Here is a 25,141-nt window from a genome sequence, read left to right as displayed (position 1 = left end):
ATCTCTGGTGCTGCTCTGCCGGCCCAGGAGGGGACTGAGGGCCCCGAGCCCCCGGGCTGAGGGCTGTGCTGGCTGCCAGGGGACACAAGAGCTCTGCTGCTCAGGGCAGCTGGCAGATCCCCTGCCCTGTCAAAGAGCCCTCAGGGCTGCAGGAGCTGCTCTGCAGGACAGCCCTGGGCACCCCTGGCTGCACCCCCACCTTCCCAGCCTGCAGCCATCCCTGTCCCTCTGACGGTGCCCAGGGCAGTCCTGCTCTGCAGCACATCCTCCCCCAAACCAGAAACACCAGCAGAGCCATCCTTACAGTCATATCAGTGCTGTCATGTGTCAGCTTTAGGAGATCCCTGCAGCCAGAGACTTACTGTGTCAGAGGTTGTGAAGATTTCTTCATGAATAAGCTCAGAATTGTCCTTCCAGTTGCTTTAAGCCTCTGTCTGCTTCACTCCTCTCAGGTACCTGCAGGCAGCACCCTCAGCCCTGCTGGGCTGGGAGAGAAACTGCTCCTCAGCAGAGCTGCCTCTTTGAAGCTCTTCTTGGTTGCCAGGAGTTCCCTCTGTGCCAGGAGCCCAGCCCAGCTCAGCAGCACAGCAACAGCACAAGGACGTTAATTAACCTCTTGGCGATTTGGGGTTGTTTACATCAGACTCAGTCCCTGAGAGAGTGTTCAAAAAACTTCTCAATAACTCAAAGTCAGATTCAAACTTCCAAGTATCTCAAAGTTTCAATGTGTCCCACTGAGGGACCTAACTGAGAAAGTGTCCCCAGGTTCCAGTTAGAGCAGAACACTGGAGGCAGTGATGACAGCTGGGGACAAACAAGGCATAGGTGTCTCTGACGCTGGGCAAACCTGGATGTGTTTCAGGAATGCAAAGGGCCAAGGCCTGAGCCCCAGCCCCTGGCAAGGCAGATCCTGTCCCTCCCTCAGTGCTCAGGGCTCTTCCCGGGGCACTGGCATGTGGGGATGTGCAATGCCAAGGGCAGGACCATGGGGCAGCCCCTGCCAGGCTGCTGGGCAGGGACAAGGAGGCAATGAGGCCCCAGGGCTGCAAGGGTCACTTGTGTCCTCCTCATGGCCTCAGGGCCAGGGACAGCAGCCATGGCCAAAGTGCTGCACAAGTCGTCTCTGTCAGGGCCTTGCAGCTCCTGCACATCCCTCTGCCCTCTCCAGCCCAGGCTGTCCTACGCTGTCCATGCCCTGCGCCTCTGTCCCTGCAGGCTGTCGTCATCCCCCGGCTGCCCCACCTCGCTGGCCCTTCCTTTGCTGACAGCTCTGCGTCCTGCCTGCCTCTGCCTTGGCACACAGAGCCTTGGGCTTGATAGCAGAAGGGTTAATTCAATTTTTACTGGGCCTGTGAACTTATAGCAGGGAAACAAAGCATGGAGGTGCTGCTTTCCCAGAGAGGATGGTTGGAACAGAAGAAGACATCTGTCTAAATGTTGCAGTGATAGAAAAATTAACGACTGGATCTGGGAACATGAGGTGGGTTTTACAGTAATAAGTAAATTGTAATACACATGTAGCCACTGTAGATAAAAAACACACTCATAGAATCACAAGTAAATGTAAGGTTAGGGGTTATCCCCTCTTGAACCTCAGGCCTGAATAAATGATGCCCTCTTTAACACCAAATTAGTGTTAAGGAGTCTTCTTTGGATAATTCAGAGATTTAGTGACAGCAGGGTCACAGAGAACCTAGGAGTCTGCTGTGACACTACGGAGTTTCATGGAACTAAAGAGACCATTGTGACAATGTGCGGCTAGCACAGGTCTTTCCCATGAGAATATCCTCCTGTGTTTTATAAACAAAGATAAAGTTTGGATGTTTTTGAAACAGTGTCTCGAGATTTGGACAGTTCAGGCCTGGCCAATCAGGCCTAGGGGGAGGTTTCTGACTGACCAATCTGGGTGACCTCTGAAAAGTCTATATATATTGAAATCGAAAAATTAAACTCTCTCTTTCTTGTCACACTGAAAACCCGGGTCTTTTCTCTGCTAGCGGCTCAACAGCGACAACAATGTGGGGCTTCATGGAACCAACTGTCCATTGTGACAATACAAATCCAAGGAGACCATGGTGACACTATGGAACCTCATGGACCCAAGGGCTCATTGTGATACTGTGAGGCCACATGGAACCAAAATCCATAGTGACACAGCAGGGCCACATGGAGCCAAGGGGCCGCATTGTGACACTGCAGATCCAAGGTGATCATTATGACACTGAGAAACTATGGAACCAAAACAAAGTACATTGTGAAACAGAAAAACCTCATGGAACCAAGCGGCCATTCTGACACAATGGGTCTCTTTGGAAGAGACAATTGTTGATAGTACAGAAGCGGAAGGAACATCATGAAACTCGTTGTGACACTCTGGGGCTGCCTGGAACCAAAAAGCCATTGTAACACATCAGGGCTGCATGGAACCAATGGTCCGTTGTTATACTGCAGATCCAAGGAGACCATGGTGACACTATAGAGCCTCCTGGAACCATGGGTCCATTGTGACACAGCAGGGCCTCATGGAAAAAGGACTCCACTGTGACACAGTGGAACCTCATGGAATCAAGGTGACCATATTATACTATGGAACCTCATCGAACAAAGGATCCATGGTGACACTGAGGATACAAGGAGACCATTGTGACACTGAGGAACCTCATGGAACCAAGGGTCCATTGTTACACTGGGGAGCCCTGCGGAACCAAGGGGACCATAGTGACACTGTGGTTCTCCATGGAATGAAGGGGCCATTCTGATGCTGCTGGGCCTCATGGAACCAAGGGCACAACAGTGACACTGTGAGGCTCCAAGGGACCAAGGTGGCATTCTTACACTGCAGAACCAAGGAGAGCATTGTGACACTAGAGGGCATCATGGAACCAAGGGTCCATTGTGACACAGCAGGTACTCATGAAACCACAGAGGCTATTTTTACACTTTTAGGCCTTGCAGAACCAAAGGGCAATTGTGACACTGTGGGGCTCAATGGAACCAATGGTCTGTTGTGACACTGCAGGGTCTCGTGGAATCATGAAGAGCATTTTGACACTACAGGCCTCATTGAACCAAGGGAACATTGTGACACTTTGCAGCCCCATGGAACCAAGGAATCCATTGTGACACTACCAGACCTCATGGAACCAAGGAACCCATTGTCACACTATGGGGCCATGTTGGGCCAAGGGGCAGTTGTGGCACTGTGTGGCACCATGGAATCCAAGGAGACCACTTTGACACTCTGGGGCCTCATAAATCAATGGGGCCATTTTGACACTGCACTGCCTGATGGAACCAAGGAGAGCATTGTGACACTACAGGGCATCATGGAACCAAGGGTCCATTGTGACACAGCAGGTACTCATGAAACCACAGAGGCCATTTTTACACTTTGAGGCCTTGCAGAATCAAAGAACCATTGTGACACTGTGGGGCTCAATGGAACCAATGGTCTATTGTGACACTGCAGAGCCTCACGGAATCATGGAGACTATTTTGATACTTTGCAGCCCCATGGAACTCCCAAAGGAGTCCATTGTAATACTACCAGACCTTATGGAAGCAAAGAACCATTGTGACACTATGGGGCCATGTTGGGCCAAGGGACAATTGTGGCCCTGTGTGGCACTATGGAAACCAAGGAGACCACTGTGACACTCTGGGGCCCCATAGAACCAGCGTCATTGTCACACTGCAGAGTTTCATGGAACCAAGGAGAGCATTGTGACACTGCACAGCTTCACAGAATCAAGGAACCACTGTGTCACTGTGGAGGCCAAAGGAACCAAGTGGTGCATTGTGGCACTGTTGGGTCCCGTGGAACCAAGGAGCCATTGTGACAGTGTAGGGTGTCATGGAACTAAGGGGCCACTGTGACACTGTGGGGGTGGATGGAAACAAGGAATCCATTGTGACTTGTAGGGACCCCATGGAACCAATGATCCACTGGGATAATGTGGAGCCAAGCAGTCCATTGTAATGCTGTAGAGCCTCATGGAATCAAGGAAATCATTGTGGCACTATGGAGCCCCATGGAGCCAAAAGGCCATTGTGACACTCATGGAACAATGGAATCCACTGTGACACTGTGGGGCCTTATGGAATGAAGGAGACCATTGTGACACTGCAGAGTGCCATGGAACCAAGAGAATCAATTGTGACACTTCAGGGCCTTGTGGAAGCAAGGGGATCATTGTGACAGTGTGAGGCCTTGTATAGCCAAGGGCCAGTGTGGCACTGCAGGGCTTCATGGAACCAAGGGGCCATTTTGACACTGTGGAACCAAGGAGACCATTGGGAGACTGTGGGGCCTGACTGAACTGAGGAGAATATTGTGACACAGCAAGACCTTATGGAAACAAGGATCCATTGTGACAGCTGGGGTCTCATGACACCAGGAGTCCAGCTGTGACACTGCGAAGCGAAGGAGGTCATTGTGACACTACAGGGCATCATGGAACCAAGGTGACCATTGTGACACTAGGGGCATCATGGAACCAAGGGGCCATTGTGACACTGTTACCAAAAAATCAGTGAAAAAACCCCAGAAACTCCTTAACACCAATGTAGCATTTGGAAGCAGCATTCTTGATTCGGCCAGATGCACAAGGGAATATCTCCTCTGAAATACCATGCATGCTGAGTGCAGGAAAGTTCCTGTTTACAGACTGTATTTTATATACATATTCATTGATTGTCTCAGAAAAAACATACATATGATAATAATTTCCCCAAGGTCATTAACATATTTTCCCTCCCATTTACACAAGCATTTTTCTGCCCTTGGGGGTCACTTTGGGGCTCCCTGGTGGTTGATGACCCCAAAGTCACACCTGACTGCCTGGTGAATTGCTAAAAATTGCCACAACTGGAGCTGGTCGCTTTCCAGTTCTCCTTCTTACACAATGGGCATTGTGCAGATCCATGGGCCAGTGGTTTCTGAAGAATAAGCAGTGTGTGAGCTCCCCAGGTGCAGATGATTTTTCATCTGGTAACATCTTCCTCGTTACAGAAGGTGAAACTAAAATCTTTTTTTTCTGTTTGTAACTCACCATCCCTCTTGATTCACAGTGGCTTTTAATGTATTTGCTAAACACTGATTGTTGCAGGGTCCCCCTCACCTCTTACTTGGTTTGGGGGGTGCCACTCCATCTTTTATCCCCTCCCCATCTCCCCATTCCCATCTACCAGCCCCACTCCCTGCTCACCCCATAGCCCCTCACCTGCAGCCTGGGGTGCTCCCAGCACCACCAGTGCCACCAGTACAGCCCAGCTATCCCCACTCGCCCCATCCCCCCCGCCGGGCAGTGCCCTCAGCCCGAAAGCAGCCTTGCTGTGCCCTGGGTGTCCCCAAAGCAGCCTTGCTGTGCCCTGGGTGTCCCCAAAGCAGCCTCACCCCGTGCAGCACTGGCAGCACCAGTCCGGAGCAGTGTGGAGCTCGGGGGACATCAGCCGTGCCGGGCAGGGCCAAGCCCCGCGGGAATTCCCTTGGAGCTTTCCTGAGCACAGAGGCCTGAGAGACCTTTCCAGGACATGCTCAGGCCAAGGAGCCCTTGAGTCCCTCAGCCCCACATCGGTGTCTGCTGGAATTCAATCCCCATCCCCATCCCACAGCAGCCCTGCATTTCCCTGCTCCAGCCTTGGTCTCCAGCACAGCCATGGAGGCTCTTTTGGCTCTGCACTTTTCCTGCAGCCACCAAGGCCAGCTGAGCTCTGCCTTTCCCACACTCAGCCCTGCCCAGCACAGGCAATGCCCAGCAATTCCTTGTCTGCTCCTGGCCTTGCTGGCACCCCCGGCAGCAGCTCCATGGCCCCTTTGTGCCCCGCTGCCCCAGCCATGGTGCCACAGCCCCCTGTGCAGCCCAGCCCAGGCCAGGAGCATTCCGGGTGGGAACAGCCCCTGTGCCGTGGTGCCCACAGCAGCCCCTGGGGCTCTGTGCCCCCATGGCCTCCCTGCTGGGCAGCCTCTCCAAGCTCCTGCACAGCCCGTGGCACCTGTGGGCCTTCCCAGCCAGCCCTGCCCCAGGCTCTGCCGGGCTCGGGGCCAGCAGAGAGGCCGGGCAGGGCTGGCCATTGCCAGGAACAGGCCCTGAGCCCTGCAGCAGGATGGAGCTGGGGCACAGCCAAACTCACCCGCAAACCTGGGCTGAGCAGCCAGGGCTGGCAACGGCTGGGGACAGAGGCTGGGCTGACAAATGTCCTGGGCCCCCTCCCTGCTCTGTCCGTGCCACCAAGGGCACAGAGCAGCCTCCTCTCTCGGCCACTTGCCTGTTTTCCATGCCTTCCCCAGGCCCTGGCTCTGCCCCACAAGCCCTGGGCTCAGTCCTGCCCCTGCACGCTCACACAGGCTGAGATGGACACTGATGGTTTCTCTGGCAGCTTCTCTCAGCCCAGCCCAGCTCCCTCCAAGCTCTGCCAGCTGCCCTGAGCTCTCTGCAGCACCAAGGGCCTCTCCCCAGCACAGCCCAGCCACCTCTGGCCCCACAGCCCTGCTCAGGCCAGGCTGCTCTGGGCAGTGGCCCCACGGCCTCAGCCCCTCTGAAGGGCACAGCAGCAGCTGGAGCTGCCAGAGGACTCAGCCCCAGCCTTGGGGGAACGGGCTTGGCCAAAGGAAAAGGAGGCTCCCTCTTGATGCCTGATGATTTTTGCCTTTTATTTTTCATATACCCTTTTATACATTTTTATACCTCTTTATACCTTCTGTATCCCGTATCCCCTTAACCTACATAGTTGTAATTTTTGTAGTCTGATATTCTTCCTTAGATTTAAGGTTCTGCAAGGCAAGAAAGCCTAAATATTTTTAGTAAAACGCCAGAGAGCCCTATGCTATCAAAAACTCTCCAGAACATATTTTGTAAATGGGGCTCTAGCCTCATGCTGGTGGGTTTCTTTAGAATAGGGGGATATTACTTCTTTTGTTAATTTTCCTATTGGGGAATTCTGGAATGATAGGCTAATTTGAAAAGTCTGTAAAATTTTATACACATTATATGGTGTGTGCATCTCAGCAGGTTCCACCTTGGAAGAGCTGTGCACCTAGGTTCCTACTAAAATACTGAGGTAAAACCATTTCATCCTTTTAATCATGTCGCCCTCATAATTCAAAGACCAACTGAAAGGCAGCACTGTGTGCCCTGCTCTCCTGTCCAGGAGATGCTGAGAGCTCTGCAGCCCCTCCTGCCATCCCATCTGCCCAGATCAGCACAACAGCCCTGGCCTTGTGGCCATCAGGAGCTGTTCCTGCTCCAGGCCCAGGGCTCATCCCAAAGCTGGGGCAGCCAGAAAGCTGTGCCCATTCTGTTCATTCCTGCTCTGATGAGGATGCATCCTCAGCAACTTGGAGACCCCCTGAGGAATTTTACTACTCCAGAGGCTTGTTCTGTCATCAGCTCTCCAGCTCAGGCTCCTTAACATTTGAAAACATCCTAAGAAGACAATCCTCTGGGAATCATTTATGTCTTCAATTGTTTTGTGGTTAATTAGACCAACTCCAGAAGTGTATTCAAAAGAAATACACTATATTTATAAACAATGAAGTCAGAGTCTTGGTCCTGATTAGTTTTCTTTTCCTGTTCATACATTTTTATCAGCAATCTCCATCTGATATTGATCCCCAGCATCTCCTAATGCAGTCTGAATAAATATAAACATCAAGACCCTTTATGGCTGGCAATCAATCAGACTCTGTCCCTAACCCCCTCCCCACCATTTCCCTCATCCAAGCCCTGGGACTCAGAGCAGCCTTGTGCAAATCTCAGCTTCCTCCACTCCAGGCTGCACCTGCAGCTTTCAGCTCCTTGGCACAAACTCCCAGCTGCTTTCCTTGGAGAAGGAGCTGCCTGAGACACAGAGGGATGTTCATTTCTGGTCAGAAAAAAACCCAAAAAAACCCAAAAAACCCCAAAGGAAGGCAAAACTCCATAAATGGCAAAAGTAATTCCTCCACTGTATATAAAGTTCACTATTCATGGCAGACAGTCTCAGACCAATGGAAAACTCATTCTGTGCCCAGCACAGATCTCAAGATCCCCCAAACCCTCCCTGCCCCAATTCTGCCCAGATTTGCTCTTTGCACACACAAGTCACACACTGAAGTCATGAGCTCCCTGCATGGCCAGAGGGAGGAAAAGAGAGAAAGTGGATGAAGAGCTCTCTTGTGCAGAGATTAGCTGCACTAATCCCAATATTCTGGGGTCACAGGAACTTGATCCAACATCCTCTGCAGCATCTGTTCCCTGGGGATCCTGGTTCTGGGCTTGGGGTTCTGTGCTTGTTCTCAACAGGGGCTCCTGGCTGTGAGCTCTGAATCCCAACAATGGCTCAGGGTCCTTGCTTTGGGCACGAGGTCCTCCAGCACCCACCAGTGCCTGGGGGATGTGGATCCTCTTACCTGGCTCACCTGGAGCTGCTCGTGGCCGTCCCACAGTGGGCACAGGGCACCCCAGGATGCCCAGATGGGGTCGCTGTGTCCCCTGGGGGGGACATGGCCCAGGGACAGAGCCAGGGAAGCAGCAGGAAACCAGAGCCCAGGGCAGGATGTGACTCACTGGGACATGAGGATGACACAAGCACAGACCAGGGGTCTTGGGGTACCTCAGGTGTCCTGGCACAGCAGGAGATGGGAAAACCTGCCAAGCCTTGTGACAGTGCCATGGGGACAGGCACAGCCCTGGAGCTCCTGCAGTCACCCATGGGGCAGGAGGGGTTTGGGGGCTCCCAGGGGGTCCCTGCCCTGCTGAGCCCAGTGGTCACTCCACAGCTATGCTCTGGCCAGGATTCCAAGTGGTGCCAGGTTTGCTGGGACAAGGACAGACACTTGTGGCTGTCAGGGATGGCATGGAGGTTCTGCAGCCTATGGGAGCTGCTGGGCACCTCTGGGCACTGGGGGCTGCAGTCAGAGGGCCCAAATGTGCCTGGAGGCCTCTGTCCTGTGCCTCTGTCCCAAAGGTGACACTGGGGGACATTGCAGAGAGGAGCTTTGAGGTCACAGAGTGGCTCTGATGTCATGGGGAGGCTGTGTGACATCACTGAATGGGTTGTGTGGGGTCACAGAATGGACTGTGACATCACACAGTGGGTTGTGTGAGGTCATCGAGCAGCTATGACATCAAAAGCCATCTCTGATACATCATAAATCAGGATGTGACATCACAGAGCAGATGTGTGACATCACAGAGCAGCATTATGACATCACAGAGCCAGCAGCAACATGACAGGGTGGCTGTGTGGCATCACAGAGTGGGTTGTAATATCAGAGAAGAGCTGTGCGACATAGAGACTGGGCTGTGGCATCACAGAGCAGGCTGTGACATCACAGGGGGCTGTGTGACATCACAGGGTGGTTCTGTGAGGTCACTGACTTGGTCACTTCACCCCAGGCCCCCCTCACAGTTTCCTCCTGAGAAGTCCAATGTCATTCATGCAGAGTGGGTTCTCCTGTCCCTTGGGGTCCCCCCAGGCCACCTGGAGTCACAGCCTTTCCCAAAGGATGTTCCACAGGATCCACCCCAGAGCCTGACATGGGGACAAGGGGGACATGGCTGTGTGACCAGGACATCAAGGATTTGCATTATCCTGGTCACTGGGGCCTGGTTTGTGTTCCCCAGGACAGGAAAGATGTCTGGCAGCTGCAGCAGGGTCAGTGAAGAGCCTCCAAGGTGGGGCTGGAGCCCTTTGGCTGTGAGGAGAGGCTGAGGGAGCTGGGCTTGTCCAGCCCAGAGAAGGGAAGGCTGAGGGGCTCCTCATCCCAGCCTGGCAGTGCCAGTGAGGAGGTGATGGAGAACACAGAGCCAGGCTCTTCACCAGGGTGCCTGGTGGGAGACAAAAGCAATGGGTGGAAGGGGAAAGAGGAGAGATTCAGCCAGGACAGGACAGGAGGAAATCAGATGAGTCAAGTTGGTTTCAGCATTTCCTCAACACCAAAAGCAACCTGACCTCCCTTCTCCATCCACGATTGACAGTTTTGCAAACAAGGCATTATCCGAGCTGTTTTACCCCCAGTCCAGGCACAGCATCATGATACAACTTAACTCTGTTTATATCTATGACAGCATCATCTTTGTCTAAAACTGATTTTGTATAGAATTCCCTTGTGACTGGTGGACACGTCAGATGCTGCTGGGATGTTGCACAGAGCTGAGGGAAGAGCTGCAATTGATATTAAAATGCGTCATGTTCACCATCTATTTCTTGGCCATGAAGAGAAACTTTCTGGGCCTCTGAGTGTCACCAGTTCCTGACCCCAAAGGACACAAACCTGATCAATTGTGGTTCCCACTCCAGTGGTTGCACTTGCACCTCCCTCCATCCCCAGAGCAGAGCTCCCTTGTCCCACAAAGTCCCTGGCAATGGAGGGATGAAGCAAACAGGACAGGCTGTGGGGATCAGGGTGTTGGGGGTTGAGAATTTCTTCCCATTCCTGTTACTAGGCAACAAACCATCTGATTTTCGGAGCAATCAAGCCCTTTTGTAAAAGACAAAGGCTAGGTTTTTGGGAAGGGCAAGGTAAGGGAGAGCTGCCGGGGAACGCTCTCTGGTGTTTCGGATGCTGAGGGTAGAGGCTGCTGGCTCTTTGCTTTCCCAGCTGCTACCAGAGGAAATCCAACTGTGCCCTGTTTCTCTTCTCTCCTGGCTGGGTGAGCTTTGATTCAACTTTTCTTCCCACTGGGAAGGGCGCGTCTCCCCGGGCTGCGTTTTTCCGCGTCTGCTGCCGGGAGAGTTCGGCTGCCTCTGCTGCCTGCCCCCGCCCTCTGCCGCACGAGACCGTGGCGTCTGCTGTGACTGCAGAAATTCTCGCTGGCCGGAGAGAGAGAGCGCCCGCTCCTACTGCCCTGTTCCCTCGCTGCCCTGAACTGTTTCCTGCTGCGCTGCGTGCTTTCTCAGCCCATCCGCCATTGCAGCTCCCCGACGCTGACCTGACCCTGCGCCACAGCGCCACCTACAGCCGCTCGGGAGTCATCGCACCTGCCCTGGCTGGCCGGGAGCTCAACAGCGCCCCTGCTGCTTGCAACCGTGATTGCACCACACGGGAGAAGACTCAGCAGCTCACGTTATCTGCTGTTTGGTTTTCTGGTTCTAGTTGCGGTTTGCTATTATTGTTATTGTTTGTTTATAGATACTAGTAAAGAACTGATACTCCTTTTTCCCATACCTTTGCCTGAAAGCCCTTGATTTACAAAATTAAATAATTCGGAGGGAGGAGGGGAAGAAAATCACATCCTCTGCTCTAGTGGAAGGTTCAACCTCTCTAAGCAGACACCTGTCTTTCAAAACCAAGACACAGGGCCAGGGCACGGCCAGGGATTTGGTGTGGTTGTGACCCCAGGGCAGGACGCTGCCCTTGGCCTTGCTGAACCTCATCCAATTGTCCTGGGCCCATGGCTGCAGCCTGTCGAGATCCCTCTGCAGAGCTTCCTGCCCTCCAGCACAGCCACACTCCCATCCAGCTTGGGGTCACCTGGCAACTGACTGAGGGTGCCCTCGGTGCCCTCATCCAGATAAGCAATAAAGAGATTTAACTGAAGTGGCCCCAATCCTGAGCCCTGGGGACACCCCTGGATGTGACTCCATTGCCCAGCACTCCTTGGGCCTGGCCATGCAGACAGATTTTCACCCAGGGAACAGATGCTGCACAGGGTGTTGGATCAAATTCCTGTGACCCCAGAATATTGGGATCAGTGCAGCTGTAGCTCTGCACAAGAGAGCTCTTCATCCACTTTCTCTCTTTTCCTCCCTCTGGCCATGCAGGAAGCTCATGACTTCAGTGTGTGACTCGTGTGTGCAAAGAGCAAATCTGGACAGAACTGGGGCAGCGAGGGCTTGGGGGCATCTTGGGATCTGTGCTGGGCACAGGATGTGTTTTCCATTGGTCTGAGACTGTCTGCTGTGGAAAGTGGACATGAGCAGAGACAATTTGTATTTAATATACAGCAGAGGAAAGACTTTTGGTTTTTATGGAGCTTTTTCTTGCCCTGGTTCTGCTTGCTGACAACAAATGAACATCCCTCTGTGTCTCAGGCAGCTCCTTCTCCAAGGAAAGCAGCTGGGAGTTTGTGCCAAGGAGCTGAAAGCTGCAGGTGCAGCCTGGAGTGGAGGAAGCTGAGATTTGCACAAGGCTGCTCTGAGTCCCAGGGCTTGGATGAGGGAAATGGTGGGGAGGGGGTTAGGGACAGAGTCTGATTGATTGTCAGCCATAAAGAGTCTTGATGTTCATATCTATTCAGACTGCATTAGGAGGTGCTCTGGATCAATATCAGTTGGAAATTGTTGATACTGATTCACCCCAATTGAACCCAGAGACACTTCAGAGACCAAGTCAGAGCAGTGGGTATTTGCTTTATTCAGTGCACCAGGTGTGTGGGGAATTCTCTCTGCCAAACACAGACCTCAGTAGCTCCAAAGGCACAGTGTTATAGGTAAAATTCATGAATATTCATTACATTCCCCAGGATAGGAGTGGTTATACAAATTACTTCTCATAAGTCATTAACATTATTAGCTATTTCTTGTGCTCAATTTCAAAAGGATTCCTTTTGCCCCTTTTATCTTGATAAGATTAAGGGAATCCACAAGGCCAGAACTGTTATCAGCCTTCAGCCCTGGACGGGCGCCGTGCTGGTGGAAGGGCAAAAGATCAAAGAAATAAGGATGGTTGAAGTGTAAATATGTAGGATTTTGTAGGTCTGTAGGATTTATTGCCTGAAGGATTAGAGGGTCTGTTTGTCGGTTTCGGACGGTCGGGACAGAGAGGAGAGATCTCTGCAGTCAGGTCTGAGAGCATGGGGTTTGTTGTGAAAGTGTGGGTGTAGGAGAGCTGCCAGGGGCTGCCAGACACAGCCCAGAGCAGCTCAGAGCAGTGAGAGAGAGAGAGAGAGATGCCAAGAGAGCGAGCTGCTGTTTACAATACAATAAATCATCTTCTGTGTTGAATATTCTAATTCTCATTAACCAATCCAGAACAAGCTACAAACCCTACAACATTTACATACAACCTATAAGAATCATCACATTACCATATGGGGTTATATTTTAAACCCTAAAAACTGCTTTTTGGCCCCTCTGCCATCAGGCAGGGTCTGCTCTGACCCTTGGAGCTGTCTGCAGGCAGAGGGGATTGTTTCACCAAGAAGGGGATTACCTCCAGTCAGCCATACCATTGTTTTCTAGCTGTTCAGGAACTCAGAGCTTGTCTTCATCTCAATCTCCATATTCTCAGCATCTTTTGCCAGGTAATCATATTTATAAGGCTTTCCTATTCCATCTTCCCCAACAGCAGGTGACAATCGCAGTGAACAGATTGACAGGCAGGGCACTGGGGGGACATGGTGACATCAGGATGGCATCGGGGTAGCATCAAGTGGCACCAAAATGGCACCAAAGTGGGGGAAAATGTCATTAAAGTGAAAAAAAATGGCACTAAATGGCATCAAAAGGCATCGAAGTGACACCAAATGGCAGTAAATGGCACTAAATGACACCACAGTGACAGTAGATGGCATCAAAGTGGCACCAAATGGCAAAAAATTACACTAAAGTGACATTAAATGGCACTAAAGTGTCACAAAGTGACATTAAGTGGCACCAAATGGCTCTAAATGGCATTAAAGTGACACTAGATGGCACCAGATGGCGCCAAAGTGACACTAAATGGCACCAAAGTGACCAAAAGAGGCATTAAATGGCACCAGAGTGGCACTAAATGTCACTAAAAGTCACTCATGTGACACTAAATGGCATCAAGTGGCACCAAAGTGGCACTAAATGGCAACAAAAAGGTCAAAAATGGCACCAAAGTGGCACTAAAGGGACATCAAGTGGCACCAAAGTGGCAAAAAGTGGCACCAAGTGACATCAAATGGCACTAAATGGCATCAAGTGGCACTAAAGGGACACTAAATGACACCAAATGGCACCAAATTGTCACCAAATGCCACTAGAAGTCACCAAATGGCACTAAATTGTCACCAAATGGCTCCAAAGTTCCATCAAAGTGACACCAGTGTCCCCAACATCCCCAATGTCCCCAAATGTCCCCTTTCCCCCAAATTCCCCAATTTCTCCCCAAATTTCCCCAATTTATTCCCATTTTCCCCAATTTCCCCCAATTTTTTCAAATTTTTCCCTAATTTATTCTCATTTTACCCCCAATTTCCCCGAATTTTTCCCATTTTCTCCAAAATTTCCCCAATTTTCCTCCATTTTCCCCCAATTTACCCCTATTTTTCCCAATTCCCCCCAAAAATTCCCCAACTTTCCTCCTTTGTCCCCATTCTATTTGCATTTTTCCCATTTCCCCCAAATTTTCCCCAAAATTTCCCCCAAATTTTCTCAGAATTTTCCTTCAAAATTCCCCCAAACTTTCCCAATTTTTTCCAAAGTTTTCTCCCAAACTTCCCCAAAATTTCCCTCCAAATTCCCCAAATTTTCCCCCAAACTTCCCTAAAATTTTCCCCAAGCTTCCTTGAAATTTCCCAAATTTTCCCAAAAATTCCCACAATTTTCTTTAAAAAATCCCCAAACTTACCCCATTTTTTCCCCAAATTTTCATCCAAATTTCCCCAAACCTTTCCCGAAATTTCTCCAAAATTTCCCCCAAATTTTCCCAGAAATTTCCTTCAGTTCTTCCCATTTCTCTCTGAAATTTTCCCCCAAACTTCCCCAAAATTTCCCCAATTTCCCTCAGATTTCACCCCAATTTTCCCCCAAAATTTCTCCCCATATTTCCCCTCAAATTTCCCCCATAGTTCTCCAAATTTCCCTAAAATGTCCCCAATTTCTCCCAAGTTTTCTCCAAAATTTCTCAAAAATTTCCACAATTTCCCTCAAATTTTCCCAAAATTTTCACCCAAAATTTCCCCCCAAACTTCCCCCAAATTCCCCAATTTCTCTCAAATTTTCCCAAATTTTTTCTCTGAACTTCCCCCTCAATTTCCCCAATTTTTCCCAATTTTTTCCCCAAAATTTTCTCCCAAACTTCCCCAATATTTTCCCCCAATTCCCCAAAATCTCCCCAATTTTCCCAAAATTTCCCCCAAACTTCCCTGAAATCACCCCCAAATTTCCCCCAAATTTCCCTCATTTCCCCCAATTTCCCCAAGTTTTCTCCCAACTTTCCCAAAAATTTCCCCAATTCCTCTCAAATTTTCCCCCAATTTCCCTCAAATTTTCCCAACATTTCCCCCAAACCTTCCCCCATTTTCCCCAAAAATTTCCCCATTCTCCCCTTATTTCCCCCAAATTTCTCCCCAAACTTCCCCAATATTTCCCCCAATTTTCCCCAAAATTTTCCCCCAAACTTCCTCAAATTTTCCCAAAATTTCCCCCAAAATTTCCCCCAAAATTTCTCCCATTTTCTTTAAAAACATCCCGAAACATTCCCCAATTTTCCCCAAAATTTCCCCAAAACTTCCAAAAATTTCCCCAAACTCACACAAAATTTCCCCAGTTTCCCCCAATTTGCCCCAAAACCTCCCCAAAATTTCCCCAATTTCCTCCAAAATTTTCCCCTCAAACTTCCCCAAAATTTCTGCCACTTCTCCCAAATTTTTCCCCAAAATTTCCCCCAAATTTTCCCATTTAACTCCCAAAATTCCCCCAATGTTATCCCAAATTTCCCCCAACGTCCCTAATGTCCCCAAATCCCCCAATGTGTCCCCAATGTCCCATTAATGTCCCCAACATCCCCAATGTCCCCAGTGTCCCCAATGTCCCTGTGATCAATCCATGTCATCATGTTGGCTTTTCGCAAAGATCCCAATGGATACTCTGTGGATTGTTTGAATTCTTTTCTTACAGAGGTAGCCTGGCTGGGAAAAGTTGCTGTGCAATGATGACTAAGGTCTTTCTTTCTAGTCCCAGCTGAGTTTAATAGCAGTAAAATAGCTGTTCTGGTTGGATTCGAATGCTTGAAGTGTCTGCTTGAACTGGATCCCATCCCCCGGCCGGACCCTGCCTCTGACACTGCAACTATCAGCTCCTGGCGCTGCAGGAACCACAATCTGGGAGTGAGAACAGATCAGTGACAGACGACTGCGCATGCTGCCAGGAGGCGGATCAGTTCCCAGAACGTGCAAAAGAGTTTGGAGAGAAATAGGAATATGTGTAACTGTTTATGAATATGCATTAGGCTGAAGGGTATGGAAAGGGTGTCTCTGTCCATTCCAGGGGTGCTTTTCTGGCTGAATGCCAAAGCACCCAGCGCTGACCTTTTGCTTTTATCTGTCCCCTATTGTCTTTTATTAAACCTTTTTAATCCTAACAGGAGAGTGAACCTCGTTTTTTACAGTTCACTGGAATAAACTTACGAGTTTGGATTTTCATTGAACAGGTTGTTTGGCAATAATAGCCTCTTTAATTCTCTGTCTTGTCCTTTTCAAAACAGTTACAAACAGTTAAAAATGTTAAAAGTAAACCAAAACAAGTCATGGTTTCCTTAGCTTTATCCATAACCTCAGTAAAAACAGAAGGGGCAGATGTGGGGTTGCAGAGGAAGAGGCCCCCATGATCCCATGAGAAACCAAAGAACCTGAAAGGATGCAGAAAAGTATTGATCAGCACAGGATCTGAAGCAGATCAGCAGATTCCTTCTCTCCCCTGGGAAGAATAACAAGCTGTATTGAGAAACTGTGAAAAGGCTGAGAAAACAACTAAGAGAGAACTTATCACACTGAAAAGTATATCTACTGTATGGCTTTGTAATAAAATCAGAATTCGCATACAGTGAGTGATTCTCATTCCTACGCTAAATGGCACCACGACTTTCCATGTCAAACCCTGCAGGGCAGGGACAGCTCTTGTGGCACAATCCCTCCTGGCCAAGGACACAGTGCTGGGAAGGTCTTTCTATGCCAGCAAAGGAAAGCTCCTGGCTCAGGGTCACCTTTCCTGCTCAGCCAGACACCCCAAGTTCTCCAGGAGCAGAAGAGAATTCCAGCATTCCCACAGGCTGTGTGATGTCATAGCATGGACTGTGACATCACAGAGCACCTGTATGACATCACAGAGCACCTGTATGACATCACAGAGCAGGCTGTTACATCACAGGGCAGATGAATGGCATCACAGAGTGGGCTGTGAGGTCATGGGACAACTGTGTGACATCACAGAGCAGACTCTGACATCATAGAGGCAGGCTATGTCAAATCACTGGGCAGCTGAGTGACATCAAAGGGGGCTGTGTTAGGTCACTGGGTAGGTTAATGTCTTGGTTTAAAAACAGATGTGTGCCCAGGAAGGTGGGAACATTTCTGGAGTGGAAAGATAACGCCCTCCCTCCAAATTATCGCTTTGTGATAATCGGAGATCCCTGGCAAATATATGGAAAAGGAACAACAGTTCTTCACTAGCAAATATATACATATATAGAACAGAACAGAACAGAACAGAACAGCAACAACCGAACAATGCAGGAGTTTCCCACCCGTCAGGCCTCACTTTCCCCTTTGGTGCAGTTCTGGCCAAGCCCGGCAGGGGGCGCTGCAGTGACTCTCGCGGCCAGCAGGGGGCGCTGCGGTCCCGGGGCAGGACCTTCCCAGGCGGTGATGGCACAGAAAGTGACCCGGCGGGGACAGCCCTGGCCCCAGGCAGCACCGCCCGCGCTGGCTCCGGGCTCCGGGCGGCAGGGGAGCAGGGAGGAGCAGGCAGGCTTTGGTGGCAGAGCTGAAAACCCCAGGGCAGCAATACCCGGGGCAGCCACACTCACTCTGTCACCCATGTGGCTGCTCCTGGAAGGAAGGGAAGGGAAGGGAAGGGAAGGGAAGGGAAGGGAAGGGAAGGGAAGGGAAGGGAAGGGGAAGGGGGAGGGGAAGGGGAAGGGGGAAGGGGCAAGGGGCTGCCCCAGCCCCACAGGGTCCCTCCTGAGCTCACACCTCTGGCAATGTCCCCTGAGCCGCAGGAGGTCTGGGGGCAAAACTGACAATTCCCAGCACAAACAGCCATGGGATACCCTGAACACCATGAACCAACCCCTAAGACAGGGTTGGGGCTGATGGGATTTGGTGTTGGATCTGTTGGGACTTTGTATTGGATCCGTTGGGATTTGGACTTGGATCTGATGGGATTAGGGATTGGATCTGATGGGATTTGGGGCAAAAAGGGCAAATTCTGGGTGAAAACGGAAGATCCTGACAGATCGCAAGGGAAGGAAGCTCCTCCCAGTCATTCCTCAACTGCCCTGAACCAGAGGCATTTATTGATGGCTCCCGAAGATTCCTGGAGATTCCGACCTACTCCAGAGGCTCCTCCAGCACTGGCCAGAAGTTCTCGTTGCTTGTCCTCATTGTCTTTGGCCTCACAGGGCTGGGCGGGGGCTCCTCGGGATCAGGATCCTCAGGAATGCTGGAGTCAGAGCTGGATGCTGACAGCACGGCGATCACTGGTGTTTGGAAGATCCAGGGATCCTGAGGACTGATCAGCTTGGATTTCTCCTTCTTCTTCACCTCTTCCCCATCTCCTTCTCCTCTTCCTCCTCCAGCACACAGAGTTTTGGCTGTGCGTGTCCAGCGCTGGCGCCGAGAGCAGCCCTGGTGCTGTCTGGCCTTTGGAATCTCAGGATGATCCCTGGAAGGATCCAGTGGGAAAGGTCATCCTGAGCTGGGGGACACTGGATTGTCCCCAAGCCTTTGGCCTTACCTGTCTGGGGACTTTTCTGACTTCTTCTTTCTTCCCTTGGTTTCCAACTTTTCTGACTTTTCCGGCTTTTCCTTCATCCTTTTGGATACTGACTTTTCTGACTTCTCTTTTTTCCCCAATGCAGTTTCTGACATTCTCAATTTCTCCTTCCTTCCCAATTCTGTTTCCAACTTCTTTTTCCCCAATTCAGTTTCTGATTTTCCCAATTTTTTCTTTCTCCCCAATTCAGTTTCCAACTTCTTTTCCCCAATTCGGTTTCTGACTTTCCAGACTTCTTCCCCAGCACCATTTCTGACTTCCTCTCTTTCTGCTTCTTCCCCTGAGTTTTCTGGTTTTCCAGAGTCTCTTCCTCAGGTTGTTCCTCTGCTCCCGATATTCCAGAAAGTGCCTCTGGAACCAGGAAAGAGACTCCATGTTGGAGGTGACATCACTTGTCCCATTTCTTCCCTTTATTTCCACATTTCTTCCCCTTTTCCCACACGTTTCTCTGCTCTTTCCCCATTCCTTTGCTTTCCACCATTTCTTTCCCACTTTTTTACTTTGCTTCCTTTGCTTTTTCCCTCATTTCTTTATCCTTTCACTCTCATCCCCCCTTTGCCCTTTCCCCAGTTTTTTTCTGTTTTCATTGCTCCTTGATTTTTTCCCCAATTTCTTTCCTTTTTCCCATTTCTTGGCTTTATTATTGCCAGAATTTCCCGTTTTCTTCATTCTTTGCTGTTTTCCCTCTTTTCTTTGATTTTACACAATTTCTTTCCTTTCCCTCCACTTCTTTTCTTTATTAACCCAATTAATTTCCGTTTTCCTTTTTTTTTTGCTATTTTTCTCCATTTTCCTTTATTTTCCCCCATTTTTTTGCTTTATTATCCCAAAAAATTGCCATTATAATTTTTCTTGATTTTCCCCCAATTTCTTTCCTTTCCCCCAATTCCTTTACTTTATTATCCCAATTAATTCCTGTTTTCCCCCTTTTTTTTTCATTTCCCCCATTTCTTTGCATTTTCCCCCATCTTTTAAAATTTTACCTTTTCCATCTCTCCCAATTTTCCTGCCTTTCCCATCTTTCCTGATCTGTGGCCCCAATTCCTGCCTGGGCTGTGGGATCTCCTTGGGGAGGTTCTGGAGGCTCTGGAGCAGCAGCACCCTTGGAAGTGGTGCCTGGACCATTTCCCTCTGGAACCTGGGGAGGGAACTCCAGATCACCCCAGAATCACCCTGGAATCACCATGGTTTTCCCCAAATCCAAGAGATTTCCCTCTCAATTTGCCACATTTTCCTTAATCCACCTTGTTTTTTCCCAAGTCCACCATAGTTTCTCCAAAATCTACCACATTTCCCCCAAATCCATGCTGTTTTGTCCTTAATCTACCCCACTTCTCAGAAATCCACCATAGTTTTCCCCAAATCCACCCCATTTTTCCCAAATCCACCATTTCCCCCAAAATCAACTTGGTTTTTCCCCAAAGCCACCATGTTTTTCCCAAATTCCCCCTTATCCCCAAATCCCTCATATTTTCCCCAAATCCAGCTTGTTCTTCTCTAAATCCAACACATTTTCCTTAATATACTGTTTTTCCCCAAATCAACCATTTTCCCTAAATCCACCATGCTGTTCCCCCAAATCCACTTGGTTTTTTTTTTCCCAAACCCGCCATGATTTTCCCAAATCCATCTCATTTTCCACAAATCCCTTGTTTCCCCAAACCCACCACATTCTCCCCCAATCCCCTGTTTTCCCCCAAATCTACCATATCTTCCCCAAATCCCCCATTTTACCCAAATCCACCATATTTTCCCAAAATCCACCATCCCCAAGACCCACCCAGTGCAGAATTCCAGCCCCCTAAATCCATGGAATCCTGGAGCAGGTTGGGTCAGACCCTGTTCCGGTCCCACCCCGGTGTCCCCCCATTCCCAGAGCCCCAGGATCACCCCAGACACACTCGGGGAAGATGATGACAGAGCCAGACGAGGTCAGGGCAGCCACAGGGACCTCCCGGGGCACCACCATGTCCAGGAGCTCTGGGATCTGCAGTGGAGGAGAACAGGGATGGGACCTTCTCCATGGATTGGACCTTCTCCATGGGGATGAGGAACTCAGCATTAGAAGGCCCCAGAGATGGTGGGATCATCATGCATGAGGAACTCAGCATTGGAGGAGCCCCAAGATAGCTGGAGTTTCCTACCATAGATGAGGGCCTCAGCGATGGAAGACCCCAAATATGAGAAACCCAACGTTGGAGAAGCCCGAAGAGGACCCCAAAGATGGTGGGACCTCCTTAACATGGATGAGGGAATGTTGGAGGAGCCCAAAGATGGTGGAATCTCCTCAACATGACCAAGGGACTCGAGGACCCCAAAGATGATGGGACCCCCTTGATTTGGATGAGGAACCCAACATCAAAGGAGTCCAAAGATGGTGGGATCTTCTCCCCATGGATGAGGAACTCAGCGCTTCAGAAGCCCAAAGAGGACCTCAAGGATGTTGGGACTTTCTCCATGTGGATGAGGAGGTGGTGAAGCATTGCAAAAATGGTGGAATTTCCTCAACATGGCCAAGAGACTTGAGGACCCCAAAGATGGTGGGACCTTCTCCCCATGGATGAGGGAATTTTGAAGGACCACCCCACTCCCCTCCCCACATCCTCTCAAGCCCCTCACCTTGAACACTCCCTTCTGCAGGTTCTTCTTCCCAGTCACTGCCTCCAAAAAGCTGTGGTAGAACCTCATCCGGATCTTACGCCGCTCCACCAGCAGGACTCCGATGTCCCTCAGGGTCAGGGCCACGTCCTCACCTGTCCCCAAGCACCGCGACAGGAGGGACATGGTGGCCTGGAGGGCACCCTCCACCCTGCGCCGGGGCAGCCCCAGCGCTGTTGCCACCGCAAATGTCTGGAGGGGATCCAGGTTCCCTGGAAGGACATGCAAAATGGGGGTTGGGGTGTCTTCGAGGGGGTTTGGGGTTTTCTCATGGGGTTTTTGGAGTTTTTCAAGGTTTTATGGGGTTTCCTTGTGGTTTCTGGGGTCTCCTTGGGGGTTTTGGGAGGCTCCTTGTGATTTTATGGGATTTTCTCATGCTTTTATGGGGTCTTCTCATGGGTTTTTAGGTCCTCTCACATTTTTTTGGAGTCCTCTCAGGGTGTTTGGGGGTCTTATGCTGGTGTCATGAGGTGTCCTTGTGAGTTTTGGGGTCTCCTCATGGGTTTTTGGGGTCTTGCTGTGGGTTTTTTTTTTTATTTGTAATGTATTTTTTGCTTTCTCAGCAGGTCCTTTTGGGGTCTCCTCATGTTTTATTTTGGGTTTCCTCATGATTTTTTGGTTTCTCCTCACATCTTTCAACCTCAAACTCTCCATTTCCCACCCCATTCCTCAACCCTCCCCCTCCAGCCATGTCCATCCCAAAATCCTCCCCTCTCACCAGGCAGGAATTCCCGGTCATCCATCAAATTGTGCCCCTGGACCAAATTCCTGGCTGGGCAAAAAATCGGCCTCCGCGTTGTCACCTCCATGTCCCCAACCCGTGCCTGCCAGGGCACCACAGCCAGGGTACCGAGGGTCGGGATCCGCACCCCCTGCAACTGCAGTTTTTGGGGTTTGGGGATCTGCAGCCCCTGCAAGTGGAATTTTGGGATTTTGGGATCTGCACCCCCTTGAAGCAGAATTTTGGGATTTTGGGATGAGCCAGAGGTGGCCTTGACCCCCGGGAGGGGACATGGGGGCAAGTCCAAGGTGACCTTTCTCTGCGGCAGGAGCTGGTCCAGGACAAAGTCAGCCACTGCATCCCAAATTTCCTTCCACTCTGGGAATTGAGGGAAACTGAGTCAGGATCCTGACAGATCCCGACATTCACGGGGGTCCAGGGGGTGCCAGTACCTTCAGGGGTGGTGGCTAAGGCCACCTCTGTCCAACCCCAGAGTTTGACCTTGGTCCTCCTGGTGGTGGGAGGGCAGAAGCTCATTCTGCACTCCCTCGGGATTTGGGATTGGGATGTGGAATCGGGATGTGGAGTCTGGGATGTCCCACCACCAGACCGGCTCCCATTGTGTCCCCAGGACACTCTGTGACACCACTGGTGGTACCAGTGGTGGCACTGTGACCTCAATGGGACCTCTGTGATGTCATGGTGACACCATAGGGACAGAGGCTGGGATATGGGGATGGGGGATGGAATATGGAATGGGGGACATGGAATGGGGGACATGGGGCTGTGGGATGGGGGTTGTGGGGAGGGACATGGGGGGTGTGGGACAAATGAGATGGGACATGGAATTGAGGACAGGGGATGGGGGATATGGGGGATCTGGGATGGGAAACATGGAATTGGGACAGGGGGGATATGGGGGGTGGGGGATGGAGGATGTGGGATGTGGAAGATGAGGGACACAGGGGAACAGACATGGAAGGGTGATGTGGGATGGGGGCATGGAATGGCAGACAAGGGGCACATGGGAGATGGGACATGGAATGGGGACATGGGGATGGAGATGGGACATGGAATGGGGGAATGGGATGAGGGACATGGGTGACTTGGGGGATGGGGGAGATGAAATGTTGGACATGGAGTGGGGCCTTGGGGTATGTGAGATGAGGGACAAGGGAGACATGGGGGACATGGGGAACATGGGAAAAATGGGATGGGGACATAGAATGGGGACATGGAAAGTGGACACGTGACATGGTTTGACCCTGGCCAACTGCCAGGCACCCATGACATCTACTCACTCACTCTTCCCTGCCACAGCTGGGCAGAGGAGAGGAATAAAAGTTAATACACACAGGGCTCATGAGTTGAGATAAGGACTGGGAGATGCTCCAAGGACAGAACAGGCTCCTCTTAAAGTTACAAAGTGAAATTTATTGCTAACAGAGTCAGAGGGAAGACAATGAAAAGTAAAAAAAAACCCTCAAAGACACTGTTTCCCTGCTCACCCCCTCCCTCCTCCCCACCAGCAGCACAGGGGTACAGGGTATGGGGTTTAGGTCAGTTCATCACTGAGATCTTCTTCCACTGCTCAGGGAGAAAGAAGTCTTTTCCTCTGTGTAGCCTTGTGTCCCTCCCACAGGAGGCAGTTCTCTGTGAACTCCTCCACAAGCAGCAGCCCACCTGAACCTGCTGCAACATGAGCTCCTCCCACGGGCAGACAGTCCTCCCAAAACTGCTGCAGTGTTGGTCCCTCCTCCACAGGGTGCAGCCCTCCGAGGCCAGGCTGTTCCATCTCGGGAGCAAAGCCTCTCTCTCCACTGGGACTCCCACTGGATCACAGCCTCCTCCAGGCATCCACCCGCTCTGCCGTGGGCACCTCCCCATGGGCTGTGGGTGGATCTCTGCATTCCCCATGGACCCCATGGGCTGCAGGGGGACAACCTGCTCCCCTCATGGTCTTCACCACAGCCAGCAGAGGATTGTCAGCTCTGGTGCCTGGAGCACCTCCTCCCCCACCTTCTCCACTGACCTTGGTGTCTCCATGTTGTTTTCCCCTCACATATTCTCACCTCCTACTCCTCCTTTGGCTAAAAAGTAGTGTGTGCACTCATTGTTTTGATTTTTTCTTAAATATGTTATCACAGAGGCGTAACCAACATCTCTAATTGGCCCAGCCTTGGCCAGCAGCATGTCCATCATCTTCAGAGCCATCAGAGATTGGCTCTGCTGGACATGGTGAAAGCTTCCAGAACATTCACACAGAACACACAGGAGCCATCTATGTGCCCCCCACCCACTAGATAAAACTGGGCTAAGCAAAACCGACTCATGAACACAGGGGTGCATTTGCTCCCAACCCTTCAGCCACTTCTTCAGACCTACCACAACAGCCTTTAAGGGTTTAAATTTCCCCTAGATGCTAAAGATACCTTGCTGATGTTCTGGGCTAAGCAAAACCAACACACTCTGCAGTGTCACAATGGTCTCAGTGATTCAATGAGGCCTTGTAGTATCTTGAAGGACTCCACGATTCAGTGGGGACCTGCAGTGTCACAATGGTCTCCATGATTCCATGAGGTCCTGAAGTGTCACAATGGCCACTTGGTTCCATGAGGCTGTGCAATGTCACATTTGCCCCTTGGATCCATGCAGCCCCCAGTGTCACAACAGCCCCTTGGTACCATGGCCTGGTTTTTGGTGGCAGGGTGGCCACAGAGGTGGCTTCTGTGAGAAGCTGCTGGAAGCTTCCACCATGTTGGGCAGAGCCAATCCCTGGTGGCTCCAAAGGTGGACATGCCACTGGCCAAGGCTGGGCCAATTACAAATGGTGGTAATGCCTCTGTGATAACAGATTTAAGGAGAAAGAAAGAACCAAGAAGTTGTTGCACAGTTGTAATTGCGACCAGAGAAGAGAGGAGTGAGAACATGTGAGGAGAACAGCTCTGCAGACACCAAGGTCAGTGAAGGAGGAGGGGAGGAGCTGCTCCAGGCACTGGAACTGGGATTCCTCTGCAGCCCTTGGTGAAGACCATGGTGAAGCAGCTGTGCCCCTGCAGCTCCTGGAGATCCATGGGGATGCAGAGATCCACCTGC

At 50.7% G+C, this 25,141-nt stretch overlaps 1 protein-coding gene and 1 long non-coding RNA gene across 2 annotated transcripts in view; both read right to left on the bottom strand.

Annotated features, from left to right (window-relative positions):
• The window catches only part of LOC146421978 (olfactory receptor 14J1-like), a 28,500-nt gene that overhangs the window by 1,972 nt on the left and 1,387 nt on the right, over positions 1-25,141 (bottom strand). The window lies entirely within an intron of this gene.
• On the bottom strand, positions 18,208-19,741 carry LOC146421979 (uncharacterized). Its single transcript, XR_014848428.1, has 3 exons — positions 19,650-19,741; positions 18,628-19,017; positions 18,208-18,555 (listed from the first exon to the last, which is right to left on the bottom strand). It is a non-coding gene; the product is annotated as an uncharacterized LOC146421979 (long non-coding RNA).

Source organism: Lichenostomus cassidix, unplaced genomic scaffold (assembly GCF_008360975.1).
Source record: "Lichenostomus cassidix isolate B80296 unplaced genomic scaffold, HeHo_3.0 HiC_scaffold_46, whole genome shotgun sequence".
Taxonomy (NCBI): Eukaryota; Metazoa; Chordata; class Aves; order Passeriformes; family Meliphagidae; genus Lichenostomus; species Lichenostomus cassidix.
The sequence above is the reverse complement of the archived record's forward strand: the minus strand, read 5'-3'. Positions and strand labels throughout refer to the sequence as shown.